Here is a 16,427-nt window from a genome sequence, read left to right as displayed (position 1 = left end):
CAGATTGCTTTGAAAAAACTAAGTGCGGCTCAGATTTCAAAATGTCCCAAGTTGAAAAATTAAAATCTGAAAATGAGAAGCTAAAACTAGAAGTCTCTTCGCTTTTGAGTTTGAAGGACACATGAAGGTATGGCTAAGGTGATCCTAAATTAGAAAAACTTTTATCTGGATTCAGAAAATGTGGCGATCGATCTGAATTGGGCTATGATAAAAGTATTCCTCCCAAATATAAGAATACTCCACCTAAATTTGTTAAAGGGGAGTCTTCAAACTCAAAAGGGAAAAGTCTGAATCAAAATAATTCTAAAAATTCTAAAACTTTTCAAACTTTTAAACCTAATAGCAATCATATCAACTATAGAAATCAGAATCATAACCCTTTGGCTGAAAAAATTATTGACTTACTTATGGAACTCTTAAAATCTAACTCAGTGAGTAGGACTTATAACAACTATAAACATAAGAAGACCAAGTATACTCATAAACCCAAAACAATAATGAAATGGGTCCCTAAGGTTACTTGTTTGGTTGTCCACACCACTTTCAAAGCTTCGAGCCATTTAAAGTGGTACCTAGATAGTGGTTGCTCCAGACATATGACAAGTGACAAAGGTCTGTTCACCAGTCTTAAAGACATGACTGATGGTTTAGTCACATTCGGTGATGGTAGTAACTGTAAAATTGTTGGCCAAGGTACAGTTCAACTATTTAACCTCCCTCTATTTGAGAATATTTTATATGTAGAAGGTTTAAAACATAATCTATTAAGTATCTCTCAAATATGTGATAATAATCATAGTATAAAATTTACGAATCAAGGGTGTGAAATTTTAAATAAGAATGGTTCTGTAATATTAACTGGTCGTAAAACTTCTGAGAACTGCTACATTGTTAGTGATTCAAGCTCATCTAAGCTATTGTGTTACATGGTCCAAACTGATGAGACCAATTTACGGCATAAGCGCCTAGGACATGTACACTACCGCAACTTGTATAGATTGAGTAAAAGAGAATTGGTAAGAGGCCTACCCAAAATGAAGAAAGTAGATAAAATATATGGCGAGTGCCAAATTGGTAAACAAACCAGGAGTACTCACAAAAAGGTGAACTCCAATGCCACATCTAAACCACTCGAACTTCTCTACATGGATCTCATTGGACTAACTAGAACAGAGAGTCGAGGTGGCAAGAAGTATATTCTGGTGATGGTAGATGATTTTACCAAGTATAATTGGGTAGTCTTCTTAAGAGAGAAATCAGAAACTCTCGATAAAGTAAAAAGGGTACTTAAACGTATCCAAACTAAAAAAGAATCACAAGTCACAAAAATCCGTAGTGATCATGGTTCTGAGTTTGAAAATAGCAGTTTTAAGAAATTTTATAGTGATCAGGGAATATCACATGAATATTCTGCGCCCAAAACACCACAACAAAATGGTGTAGTGGAAAGGAAAAATAGAGTACTTCAAGAAATGGCAAATGTAATGCTAAATAGTATGAAACTTCCTAAAAATCTTTAGGTTGAAGTCGTAAATACTGCTTATTATATAATGAACCACATTTATACTAGAAAATCAAATAGTAAAATGGCTTATGAAATGTGATTTGATAAGAAGCCTACTGTCAAATACTTTCGAGTTTTCGGCGGCAAGTGCTACATCTTGTGTAACTAAGAAAATCTGGCTGAATTTGACACCAAAAGTGATAAAGAGATATTTTTAGGATATGTGCTGAATAGTCAAGCATATCGGTTTCTTAACAAAAAGACTGGTGTAATTCAAGAGTTCATTAATGTGGTTATAGATGATCACTTGAATACACCTATCTCAAGTTCAGAAAATGATGAAGTTCTTTTATTTGATAAACTAAACTCTTCATCTAGTCAAAATAACACTGAACTACGGATAGTTAAAGGTCATCCATCTAATTAAATCCTTGAAAACCCTCTCACTGGTGTGCGCACTCGTAAACAACTAGAAGATATGTGCAACTACGTGTGCTTTACATCTCAGATAGAACCGGCTAATGTAAAAGAAGCCCTTACTGATGAAAACTGGATTGTAGCAATGCAAGAAGAGCTCAATCAATTTGTTCGAAATGATGTTTGGTACTTAGTTCTAAGAACAAAAGATAAACTCATTATCAGAACAAATTGGATTTTCAAAAATAAGTCTAATGAACTTGGTAATATTATTAGAAACAAGGCTAGGCTGGTTGTAAAAGGGTACACCCAAATTGAAGGCATTGATTATGATAAAACTTTTACCCCAGTAGCTCATCTTGAATTAATCAGACTATTTATATCCATTACGTGCTTTAAAAAATTCAAAATGAAAAATTCAAAATATATCAAATGGATATAAATAGTGCGTTCTTAAATGGCGATTTGCATGAAGAAGTGTATGTTGAACAACCAAAGGGTTTTGAAGACCATAAGCATGTTAATCATGTCTATCACCTGAAAAAGGCACTCTATGGTTTAAAACAAGCTACCAGGTCATGGTACGAAAAATTGACTAAGTTTCTACTAAGTTATAATTTTACAATGGGAAGTGTTAATAAGGCACTGTTTGTAAAGAAACATAATGATCATATACTAATTGTACAAATCTATGTTGATGACATTATCTATGGATCTACTTGTACTAACATGACTATTGAATTTACAGATCTTATGAAATCTAAATTTAAAATGAGCATGGTTGGAGAACTAAACTATTTCTTAAGGTTGTAAGTCAAACAACTCCCTGATGGTTTCTTTATCTCTCAAACCAAATATGCTCTAAACTTAGTTAAAAAGTTCGAATTTGAGAGTGGAAAAAATTTTTATACTCTAATGAGTACTACTCTAAAAATCTCTAAGGATTCAACAGGTAAGAGTGTGGATCCTAAGTTGTATCGCAGTATGATAGGTAGTTTACTGTATTTAACTGCAGGCTGACCTGATATTGCTTGTAGCATAGGAATTTGTGCTAGATATCAGTCGGACCCCAAAGAGTCACATCTGATTGTTGTTAAGCGCATTTTGCGATATGGCGCTAGTTCAGCTAATCTTGGTCTCTGGTAACCATATGATACTAGTGTGTAATTAGCTGGTTACACGGATGTTAATTGGGCTGGTAACATTGATGATCGTAAATCAACTACCGGTGGTTGTTTCTATGTCGGGAACTATTTGGTTTCTTGGCTAAGTAAGAAATAAAGTTCCGTATCACTCTCCACAGTTGAGGCTAAATACATTGCTACTGGTAATGCATGCACTCAGCTTGTGTGGATGAAGAGAAGACAAGACATTACTTGATAACCACACTTCTCTCCACATATACTCCCACATATACTCCACATCTACTCCACAACAACTTCCACTCCTAGAATAAACATATAAGCATACAACACAAATTCTCCCCCTTTTTGTCACAATAAGACAAAAGAAAGAACATATGATGGAAATAGAAGAGTAATATAAGAGGAATGGATTAATAAGAAGAAGAAGTAAGTTCAAGATAACCATTAAACATATCCACAAGAAAACCAAAAAAAAAACATGTCCAAACATAGAAAGTCAAGAGAAATCCAAGTATGAAAGTTAGTAAATATCAGAGATTCAAAACTAATCCGAATCAGAAGAAGGAGCAAGTATGAAAGGATCAATTTGATGAATCCCTTGGTAATGCGCCTAAGATATTTGTGCATATATTTAAATTGCATCTCTTGGGAAACATGCATACCTTCAACCTTCTCCTCAAGTGATCGCAAATGCGCATCAAATTCAGAAAGCTGATAATCAGGATCAGCCGCAAAGTCAGACTCAATCTCATCAAAAATGTCATCTATATTAACATCATCTGGAGGCAAAGCATCCTCCTCTTCAGTTGCTTCTGCTACTCCTCCAGCACCTACATCAACTTGGCCAAGAGCCAACCTCAAGTTTATCTTATTAATGTTTGAGTTGTTGAAGGGAAGATGGTTAATGGGAGCTTCTCCAATAGGCATAGCCACTAAACTATGGGTGACTAAAACAGTCATAAGATAAGTAAAGGGTATGTTACTGTGACCTGGATAGAGACAGAACTGAATCATGATATAACAGATAAGCGATGGAAGACAAATAGAGACACCAATAACAAGAGAATGAAGAATATGAGCCATGAAAGTAGTAAGCTCAGTTTCGTTACCAGATCTAGAGTAGACATTTGAAATGAAAATCCGATGGAGAACCCTGTATCTGGGTAACATATACTTGGAAGCGAGCACATTCCCAGAACTCCATTCCACGTCCATATTGCATAAAACTCTACTGATCATTCTCTTCTCAGATTCAAACGATTTTGTTATAAGTGTATGAATGGGAATACTGTCATTATTGATAAGAAGATCCATTAAACTAGAAATGAGATGACGTTTCACATCAACTGGACCTTCTCTAGTTGTAATTGTAAACGACAAATTCTCAAAAGAGAAGTCAGTTATGCAAGCATACATGGCTTGCGCAATAGAGCGGTATGTCGTTCTGCCCTAAAGTAAAATGTTATCCCATCCTACAAATTGAAGGAGAGGGACAATGCCAAATTGTACCAAGTGATCAGAGTTGATTGTCCGTTCAACTATCACATTGCGTGACCGAAGATGGCGCACTGTGATAGGAGCAAAACAGAAGAAAAGGGATCATGAGATCCTTTCTTCTTGTTTCTACTCTCCATTACAACAAGGAAATCAAGGAATATAAGGATTGTAAAAGAGGCAAGAAGGGTTTCTAACAAATCAGATTTTTAGCTAGAAAACCCACAAAACAATCATAAACCTTGAAATAAACAACATAAACAAGAAAATGGAAGTGCAAAAAATGCAAATCTAAAAGGAAATTGAAAATAATGCACTAACAATGAGGAATCAAAGATGGGTTCGACCAGTCGTGGTAGGGCTTGTTGGAGAAGAAGAACCAAATGAAGAAAAAGGTGTTTTTCCCCAAATAAAAAGTAAAACCCGAGTTTTACGACTGGTTAAGTACATACTCGACCGGTTTTTTTTAGATTTCTTGTGGACATGTTTAATGGTTATCTTGAACTTCTTCTTCTAATTAATCATTTCTCCTATTCTAATCTTCTATTTCCATCATATGTTCTTTCCTTTGTCTTATTGTGACAAAAAGGGGGAGAATTTGTGTTGTATGGTTATATGTTTATTTTATGAAGTGAAAGTTGTTGTGGAGTAGATGTGGAGTATATGTGGAGAGAAGTGTGGTTATCAAGTAATGTCTTACCTTCTCTTCACTTGGATTTTATGGAATATTGTATTAAGGGGGAGTATCGATTTATGCTGACCAGTTTTTAACTGGTGCATGATTCTTTATTGCTCTAACTAGTGCATGATTCCTTGGTCTTGGTTTGTTTTGTCACAAATTTGATAAAGGGGGAGATTGTAAATGTTATCTTATTTATGTAACGCCCTGAAATTCGGGGGTCGAGCATAACCCAGCTCCCGAGTTCCAAAACATCACTTATACAACATATTTAATGATGAATGTATGTTGACTGTATTAGTGCATAAAACATGGAATAGATTAAGCTAAAACACAGATATGATTCAGGGACAAGTGAATAAAGCAAGCGGAAGACTTATAGTAAAATGTGTACAAGTGTAAATCCCTGAATTACATATACAACCAGATCGTGTAAAAGTGTTATTTAACAAAATTATAAGTATCAAATTACATCATTTCAGTTCCCAAAAATAATCCCAGAGATCCCACGCAACAGACCGAGGCTCGCTAGAACCCGTCTGAAAACTGCATATAGGAGAAGGCAGCCTCGTCGTCATCCGGCTCCGCTCTGCCTCGGACGTCGCATCCACATCTGCAACATCGGGGCCTAAGACGTCCGGTGGGTGTGTAACACCGCCCGAAACGTGGGAGTGAGTGATCAACTCGGTGGAACAATAAGGCCTTTGGTTAACATGTTATCAGTTCAATCAAACAGTAATGATAAAGCAGGATAAGTAAATAAATCCTAAGTACTCTTGTTAATGCAAGCATGAATGCAATATGATGCGTGCCCTCACGCGTACACCCTCAGCGTCTTCATCTTACGTTACGCATGACATCACCTCAAAGTGCGCCACATCTACAAAGCACATGCAAATGCGGTGCATGGATATGATTACCAAGTTGTTATTAGTCCATTTCACACAACAGGATTGGGAAGCTAAGATACCTTCCTCATAACACCATCCAAACAGTGATCCATACTAGGGTCGTCAATCCTAGATATCTCATACGATCATATAGTTGAGGTCGTAGCAAAGGGCTCGTCACCAATCAATGCACGCCTTTCATGCCCTTACTACCACAGATCGGCTCGTCACCTCCTTGCGGTATCCAGGTATGCTCGAGGTCACTACAAAGGGCTCGTCACCAATCAATGTAGGCCGACAGCACGAATATAGTGTCCCATACCACCATAATCGGTTCACGAGTTAAGTTGCTCACTGGTCACTACGGGGAGGCTCGTCACCCCAGCGTAGGCCGACAGCTCGACCACGGTGTCCCATACCATCATGTCCGGCTCATGAGTCTTAGCGGATCAAGTACCATGGTTATTAGGATTTCACTGGTAAGTTCGGTACCCTAGATTCAAGCAGTAGCGTCCATACATGGTTAACATACATCGGACAATCGGGTTACTTGACGAACTCGACTAGCACGAGCGCACGTTGAATTGAGCGACATAGAGTGCGCAAACACTCCGCGTGGCCAAACCACTGCCGACAACTCTAATACGACTCGGGTTCGTCTAATACGTCCGACGTGGTGAAAGCAATCTCAACCACGAACATAGGGTCAATTACCGATTTCCTGGACTAAGGCATAGTCCCAAACACCTTACACTACAACAGATGCTCATATGGAATGTAAAACAGTAATGGATCAACAACTCAAATCATGGTACATACACATCTGAAGAATATCAACTTAACATAAGTGTAAGCATAGGAAATGCTTGAATTTAAATAACTTGAAAGGTAACTGCATAAAGGAAAACATGCGCATCCATAGGAGTATTGAGAATCACTTCTCAACGCCCGCATTTAGTGTAATCAGTTACACTTTAGATCATTCATGCATTTCTACAAACACATAGCATACATGGGACAACATACATGACGTATGTTGAAATACATGCACTTAGACAATTCCTTTTTCCAAGGAGTTGTCGTACATGCATCTAGCATACATATATGACAATTAATCATGGTAAACATAAGTGCATATTTTATACGTATACGGTACTTTATAAATACACATAGAATATACAAATCTCAATATAGCACATGCATATCAGAAAAGCAATGTAAACACGACATTAGGCATGTAAAATCTCATCCATAACAAGAATAAATCACTAACTGGTGTTGAAAGCCTTGAAAACCATAACCTATACACTTAAAGTCCTCACCTTAAGCGAAGAAAGAACCACCGAACTGATTTAGACGAATTGTCTTCGTCAACGGCGATAGAATACCCTAAAATAAGGATAGAAATGAGATACAACAACACCAAGTCTAGTCTAAGCTCTAACACAGGTTAGGGTTAGGTTAACTTACCCCAAAAGAACTCAGAATCGTCAGAAGAACGATTCAAAGTGAAGGTTGGAAGATGAAGAAGAACAAGGAAGAAATCAAGATGATTCACCAACTTATCTCTCTCACTTTCTCTCTCTTTTCCACTCTCTTTCCAAGCTAGGGTTAGAGAAAATTCGTATGGAAATGAGAGCTAGGGTTTAAGGACTATATATAGGCCTTAGAATGATGGAAATAACCCCAGGGTCAAGGTATACTTAGGTTATAACCAAAGTAAGCCTTTCTCGATCCAACGAAGCACTTCTGGTGGGCCTAACCAAGAAAGGTCGGACTTAAGCTCACCGACCATGGATCTAGGTCAGGTGAGTTTTCATACCGATCGGCAGATCATCCGTGGCGGACCACACTCAATTCAACGGTCACGAATCTCGATCAGTCCACAAGCACTAGGATATGCATGGGCCAACCATCCTGATCGGAGGGTGAAATTGGGTCGAAATCCAACGGTCAGAATGCTTAAAATCGTCGCGCAAGCGGCACGCTTAGATTTCATAAAAGCTTAATTAAATTCCAACCGTTCTCACACTCTTCACTCAGCGTTCAAGTTGTGACCCAGAACATCCGATCGACTTGATTTTCGAGGTGAAGATCAAGCCCAACTCGATGACAGTAACCTAAGATCATCGCCATCGGACTTTCGCGCGTGGTCGATCCGATCCAGATCTTCCAAAAATTCCCCGGAACCAGCTGGATTTAGCGATGGATCCCGGATCTGAGTAACGTAGCGCTCACTAATCTACACGTTTAGAGCCATGCAGATACAATTTAAAGTGATTGATGCGAATTTCACAAGCAATCGAGTAAAGCGCTAATTACCCCAAAAACAACTACTTAAGGAAAGATTAGCATAAGAAAATCCAAGGTCGTTACAATCTACCCCCCTTAAAGAAAAATCGTCCTCGAAATTCATACCTTCATATAATCCTCGAGGATCAGAGGGTCGGTCTTCCTGACCTCAGCTTTAGATTCCCAAGTAGCCTCTTCCGCACCATGATGCGTCCATAGCACCTTCACAAGAGGGATAACCTTGCTACGCAATACCTGCTCCTTCCTGTCAAGAATACGCGTCGGTCGCAGTACATAAGTGGCATCCTCACTCAACTGCACTTGCTCCCAACTGATAATATGCGAAGGATCAGGAACGTACTTCTTCAGCATAGAAACATGAAATACGTTATGCACACCCGCAAGAGGTGTGGGCAAAGCAAGGCGGTAAGCTACCGCTCCCACTCGATCCAGAACTTGAAATGGACCAATAAATCTCGGCATCAGCTTCCCCTTCTTACCGAACCACAGAACTCCCTTCATAGGAGAGACCTTCAGAAAAACATGGTCTCCCACTACAAACTCAAGCGGTCGACGCCTCATATCAGCATAACTCTTCTGCCTACTCTGCGCTGTCAAAAGTCGACGTCGAATGATGTCAACCTTCTCAAAAGTCACCTGCACCAACTCTGGGCCAAGCAAACTACACTCACCAATTTCTGCCTAACAATGTGGTGCTCTGCACGGGCGACCATACAACGCCTCATAGGGAGCCATGCCAATACTCGCCTGGAAACTATTATTATACCCGAACTCTGCATACTGAAGACAATCATCCCAACTGTCTTTGAAATCCAAAACACAAGCTCGCAACATATCCTCCAGGACCTGATTCACGCGCTCCGTCTGCCCATCTGATTGCGGATGAAACGCGGTGCTGAACTTCAGTTTCACACCCATTGCTTCTCTGGATACGAGTCCGGAAGATAGATGTAAAACGCGTGTCTCTATCGGACACAATCTCTAGGGAACTCCATGCAGACGCACTATCTCCTTGATATACAACCTAGCCAACTCGTCTGCAGAGTAAGTGACTCTGATTGGTAAGAAATGCGCCGACTTCGTTAATCGATCGGCGATCACCCAAATAGAATCAAATCCCTTTCTCGTCCTCGACAACCCAGAAATAAAATCCATAGAGATGAAATCCCACTTCCATTCAGCTATGGGCATGGGATGCAACAACCCAGGAGGTCGGCGATGCTCTGCCTTGACCTGCTGGCACGTGAGACAACGAGAAACAAATTCAGCAATCTGGACCTTCATATTATCCCACCAATAAGACCTCTTCATATCCTGATATATCTTCGTGCTACCTGGATGCATCGCAAGCTTAGAACTATGGGCTAACTCGAGAACCTCACGTCTCAAGTCAGGGATGTCAGGAACACATAACCGGCCACGAAAACGTAGGCCCCCATCAGAACTAACACTCCAGTCGGAGCTCTTATCTGTACCAACCCGCTGTCTCATCTTCACCAAAAGCTCATCATCTGCCTGAGCTGCAACGATCCTCTCATCGATAACGGGTTGTACACGAATGTGTGCGATAACCTCATACGGCTCAACCACCATAAGCTTTTGCTCAAAATCGCGCACGAACTCCAACATCTCCCACTTTGCTATCATCAGCGGAGCCGCAAACTCCAAAGCCTTCTTGCGACTCAACGCATCTGCCACAAGGTTCGCCTTACCAGGATGGTAAGAAACATCGAACTTGAAGTCCTTCAATGTTTCCATCCATCTGCGCTGCCTCATATTCAAATCACGCTGCGTGAAAATATACTTAAGGCTCTTGTGGTCGCAAAAGAGCTCGAACTCCTCACCATAGAGGTAATGTCTCCAAAGCTTTAATGCGAAGATGACAGCTGCCAATTCCAGGTCGTGCGTAGGGTAATTCTCTTCGTGTTTCCTTAACTGACGCGAAGCATAAGCAATCACCCTGTCCTTCTGCATAAGGACACAACCCAGACCAACGCGAGAGGCGTCAGTATATATAATATACTTAACCCCTTGCTCTGGCAATACTAGCACAGGGGCGGACGTCAACTTGTCCTTCAGCTCCTGAAAAGCTAACTCCGCCTGCTCACTCCAAGCAAACTTCAAATCCTTCCGTGTCAGCTGCGACAACGGTCTGGCAATCTTCGAGAAGTCCTGAATAAAGCGTCGATAATAGCCTGCAAGACCCAGAAAACTCCTCACCTCAGTAACTGAACCAGGCTGCTTCCAGTCCTGCACTGCAGCTACCTTGGCAAGGTCGACGGCTATTCCTTCCTTGGACACCACATGTCCCAGGAACTTGACTTCCTCTTTCCAGAAATCACACTTCTTGAACTGTGCGAAAAGCTGATGCTCCCTAAGAGTACCCAAAACCGCTCTTAAGTGCTCCTCGTGCTCTGTCCGGCTCGCCGAATAAACCAATATGTTATCGATGAAGACAATGACGAATCGAAGCAAAAACGGGAAACACCCTGTTCATCGGATCCATGAACACGGCCGGTGCGTTCATAAGAGACCGAGCGACATCACAAGGAACTCATAATGACCGGCGGTCACGAAGCGGTCTTACGCACGTCCCCATCCTTGGACGCGATCGATGATACCACATGCAGATCAACCTTGAGAAGTACCGCGCCCCCTTCAACTGATCAAACAGATCATCAATCCTGGGCAAAGGGTACTTATTCTTCACAGTTACTAAATTCAACCTGCGATAATCAATACACAATCGCAAGGAACCATCCTTCTTCTTCACAAACAAAACAGGTGCTCCCCAAGGAGACACACTGGGCCGAATAAAACCCAATTCCAGCAAACCATCTATCTGCTTCCTCAACTCCTCCATTTCACTCGGAGGCATCCGATAGGTGGGTAAAGAAATGGGCGCCGCACTGCATAAGATCGATAGCAAAATCAATCTCACGCCGAGGAGGTAATCCAGAATCGACTCAAACACATCTTCAAACTCCTGAACTACCCGTACTAACCAACGCCGATTCGGCCAGAACTCTCCAACAGAGAAGAATAAAAATCAATACGAAGAGGGTAACGGACCAACTGGAAAAGTAACAATCTCGCCCTCATGTCCATGGATCGTCACCGATCTCGCTTCACAATCAATCTCGCTCGCATCCTCGTGAGCCAATCCATACCCATAATAACATCGTAGTGATAAAGCGGTGCGACTAGCAAATCAACACGGATCGATCCACTTCCCGGATCGACCAAACAATCCATACAACGCTTGCCCAAAGCAGAGGACATCCCCGTAGCGGTAGTAAGCGTCACTCCTTGCATAGGAACAGATCTCAAACCCAAACGCCTAACGGCCGCATAAGAAATAAGAGAAGTAGTGGACCCTGTATCCACTAACACAGAAACGGGAATACCTTCAATATGCGCTGTCACCTCAAAGGACCTCGGCACCAAGTCAGACATAGCGCTTCAGCCGAAAGCGCATGAACACGAGCTGCTGCGACGATTCGGCGGAGGAACCATGGGCCGCGGAGGTGGCCTGAAACCAGGAACTGCAGTTCTGAAGGGGATGAGCTGGCGCCGATCGAAGAGGAGGAGGAGAAATAACTCGAGGCATCGGACGGCTAACCCTCTGCGGTGGAGTAAAACCACCGCTCGCATACGGGAAAAGCGAAACGGTCCAAGTGCCCAACCTTCCCACAATAAGAACATCTCAAGATCGGCTCTCATCTGCTGAGCGGGCGGCGAACGCCTCGGAGGAGAATCAACACGCGGCCTCTTGCCGAGGAAAGGTGTAGCCTGGAAATTCGGTCGCGGCCTAGGAGCCATCGGTGCTCGCATGCGGGACGCTCTATCTCCATCCTGCTCTGCTCGCAAGGACATGCTCACTAGCTCCGCATATGAAGAAATGCTGGCACAGTAAATCTTCGATCGGATCTCAGGTCGCAGTCCCTCAGAAAAACGCCACATCCTCATCGACTGATCACCCAGGATCAAAGGAACATACTGCCCCAACTCAGTAAACCGGTTCTCATACTCCGTAACCGACAACCCTCCCTGGCGGAGGCGAAGGAACTCACTCTCCTTCTCATGTCGGTACGTCATTGGGAAATACTTCTCGTGGAAGCGCGCCTCAAACGCCTGCCATGACCACACGAAGTCCTCCTCGACAGTGCGAAGCACACTGTCCCACCACAAACTGGCCTCCTTCTCAAACATGAAGGTGGCAAGCTCAACCTACTCGACCTCAGAGCAGTGCAACGGCCTCAGCATCTTAGAGATGCGGTCAATCCAATACTCAGCCTCCTCGGGTCTATGAGAACCCGCAAAAGTAGGAGGTCGCAAGCGCTGAAATCGCTCGAATGTGCCGCTGGCACTGACACTGGCACTAGCACTCCCAGATGGAGGCATAGGTGAAACAGGTGGAGTCGCCCCTACCGACTAAGCAAAGATGCCAGCCATGGAGGAGAGGAACTCCTGCTGCTGCTGCTGCTGCTGCTGATACTGCTGCTGCTGCATCAACAACATCATCTGCTCAAACCTATCAACAGGCGAAGCAGAAGAAGGTGCATGGCTCAGCTCAGGAACCGAGGGCGTGACTGGAGGAGCCATCGGTGTCGACCCAACACTGGCCAGAGATGGACCCGCCTGTGGATCTGACTGGCTATCGCTCAAGGGAGGAACCCTAGCAAGCGACTCAATCAGAGAGAGACGGGCCGAAGTCTTTGAACCCTTAGGAGGCATCCCTACATTCAATCAAAGGATGCAACCTGTCAGATTCTAAGTCACATAATCCATCCACACAACAACAACACAGCACAACTCCAAAGGCAAACAACATGCATTCCATTAATCAAAATCGTCGCAATACAAGTAGTGCAGCAATACATGAATCACGACTAGGAAAGCATGAAAACAACAACACCTAACACTTCAACAACCACAGCAACTACAACCACCACAAACAACTACAACAACTCCAACTACAAGCCAACAACGGCCACACACAGAAAGAAAAATACAACAAAGCAAAGACGGCCACGACGATGCTACTCGTCGAAATCAGGAGATGGAGGCAGAGCACCCTTATCCTGCAAGCAACACAGGATAGACTTCAAAGTCCGAGACATCTTCTTAAGCTTATGCTTAACAAAGCCTCGAAGATCAACCATCTCCTGGCGTAAAGCAGCTTGCCCTTCTTCAAGCCGTATAAGACGGGCATCTCTGGCAGTCTGCTCTGCGCCCTGCTCTGGCACCACAGGAGGAGAGCTATCACTCGAATCCTGTGCCTCAATCTCTTCCTCGTCTTGCTCTGCTTCTTCCCCAGACTCCGCACCGCCTTCAGCATAACTCTCATCATCACCACTCTCAGACTTAGCCTCACCCTCTGAGGCAAGCCGACCAGAACTAACCTTCATTAGCTTAAGAGTCCTCAAATTGATATGGCGAACAGGGACCGGCTTCTCAGCTCCAAGCCTATAGCCAAACTCATGTGCGATCTTGCAAATGAGGCGGCCAAAGGGAAGAGACTCGGTCCTTCTACTCGAACGAGCGATGAGAATAATCTGATGCAGAATGTACGTCGGCACACACAACTTCGCATCCTGCCCCACCTGATATAGGAAATCTACCATCAGGCGCGTACACTGGCTGCGGTTGCTCCACCTTGGATACACATTGAACGTAAAGATGTGGTGAAGCAAACGGAAGTCGTCCGTCATGAAGGAAGCCAGAAGACTCCTATTCGGCTACCATTCGACCAGACGACCACACAAGAATCTGGTGCGACGATCCTTCTCGCGCACACTATCCACATTCTTCTCGTTGGCATGCACTTCCCCAAGTGGCACCTTCAAGAGTCGGGATATCAAAGCAACATTGACAATTCCAACTCGACCGCTACCACAGGAAATCTTGAACTGCAGAGGATCCAGCGAAGGCTCCAGAATGTTGGCATAGAAGGCCCGAACAGTGCTAGCATTCGCGCGATACTCGCCTTCGAACAAGGGACCCCAACCAGCCCCTTCAAGGTGCTCCAACAAGAAGAACTCACCAAAGAGCCGCGGATCAACATGAGCCTCAAAAAGGACTCTACGCCCCTCATAGACTCCATGCGACAATTCTGCCAACAAGGTCCTACTGACAGGAGCTCGAGGATCGAGGTCCCGCTTCATCTGGAACTCGCGCGTGGCGGACCTGCTAGCGGTGGCACCTCTTGCCTCCGTGCACGGGTTGGGCGGCTCGGCCCGGCTTCATCCATGGGCGCTCTCTTCTTCCCCATCAAGGAAAGAAGGGAAGAAATGGAAAAGATGGCCGTCACAATCTCAAAGAGGGCCATGAGAAATGAGAGAAAGAGAGAAATAGGAAGATGGTGAAGCTTCCACACAACTATTAGCCAAATAGGGAATGAAAGGGCTCAAATGAGAAGGGAAAAAGAAGAAATCAGCAATAGAATGGAAGATTTGAGAATGGGGTGATGGGTTTGCACGAAAATGGGAGGAAGATGAAGATTTGGGAGAGATTTGAGAGGGTTTGGAGAGGTTTTGGAAGAAAAAGAAAGCTTGGGAGTGAGTTTTGTGAAGGAAGTAGGTAAAAGGAAGGGTTTTAAAAGGAAAACAGTGGAGGGGTGGGCCACATTAAGCCTAGGGACGATCGGCCCGCGTCGGCCCGGCCCGCCTGGCCCGGCGACCGGCGATCCCTCGCCGAACCGGCGATGGCATCGCCGGTCTCTGGACATATCGGCGATGCCTCACCGATTTGGCGAGGCCCTCCTGATCACCTATGGTCCAAAATGCGTGGTTCCCCCCTGGGCCCCACTGGAAATGCCCCGATTGGCCCCTTGCGTAGTTTGAAGCCTATCGGGTCATTCTGACAGAAATCTGGTTCAAACAGCGATTTCTGGAAGGTTTAAGATGAAAAAAAAGAAAGATAGACCGTCTACACTCATTAATAGAGGGTCTAGGAAAGGTTTCGGGTCGCTGTGTGTGATCAGGTAAGAGTACAGACTCGATCTCGGCAATGGTTTTCAGAAAACTTTCGCCGATGGAAACTACGGAGCACAAACACAAAGCGATGATAGACCCGCACCCAAATACACTATAGTGGCGACAACGTGCGGTGTGTGACCATAACCCAGGTCTGGTTTAATCCAGATCATGCTCTGATACCAACTTGTAACACCCTGAAATTCGGGGGGCGAGCATAACCCAGCTCCCGAGTTCCAAAACATCACTTATGCAACATATTTAATGATGAATGTATGTTGACTGTATTAGTGCATAAAACATGGAATAGATTAAGCCAAAACACAGATATGATTCAGGGACAAGTGAATAAAGCAAGCGGAAGACTTATAGTAAAATGTGTACAAGTGTAAATCCCTGAATTACATATACAACCAGATCGTGTAAAAGTGTTATTTAACAAAATTATAAGTATCAAATTACATCATTTCAGTTCCCAAAAATAATCCCAGAGATCCCACGCAACAGACCAAGGCTCTCTAGAACCCGTTTGAAAACTGCATATAGGAGAAGGCAGCCTCGCCGTCATCCAGCTCCCGCTCTGCCTCAGACGTCGCATCCACATCTGCAACATCAGGGCCTAAGACAGAGTCTGGTGGGTGTGTAACACCGCCCCAGAAACGTGGGAGTGAGTGATCAACTCAGTGAAACAATAAGGCACTGGTTAACATGTTATCAGTTCAATCAAACAGTAATGATAAAGCAGGATAAGTAAATAAATCCTAAGTACTCTTGTTAATGCAAGCATGAATGCAATATGATGTGTGCCCTCACGCGTACACCCTCAGCGTCTTCATCTTACGTTACGCATGACATCGCCTCAAAGTGCGTCACATCTACAAAGCACATGCAAATGCGGTGCATGGATATGATTACCAAGTTGTTATTAGTCCATTTCACACAACAAGATTGGGAAGCTAAGATACCTTCCTCATAACACTATCCAAACAGTGATCCATACTAGGGTCG

Source organism: Magnolia sinica, chromosome 14, assembly GCF_029962835.1.
Source record: "Magnolia sinica isolate HGM2019 chromosome 14, MsV1, whole genome shotgun sequence".
Classification (NCBI taxonomy): domain Eukaryota; kingdom Viridiplantae; phylum Streptophyta; class Magnoliopsida; order Magnoliales; family Magnoliaceae; genus Magnolia; species Magnolia sinica.
Note: the sequence above shows the minus strand (reverse complement) of the source record.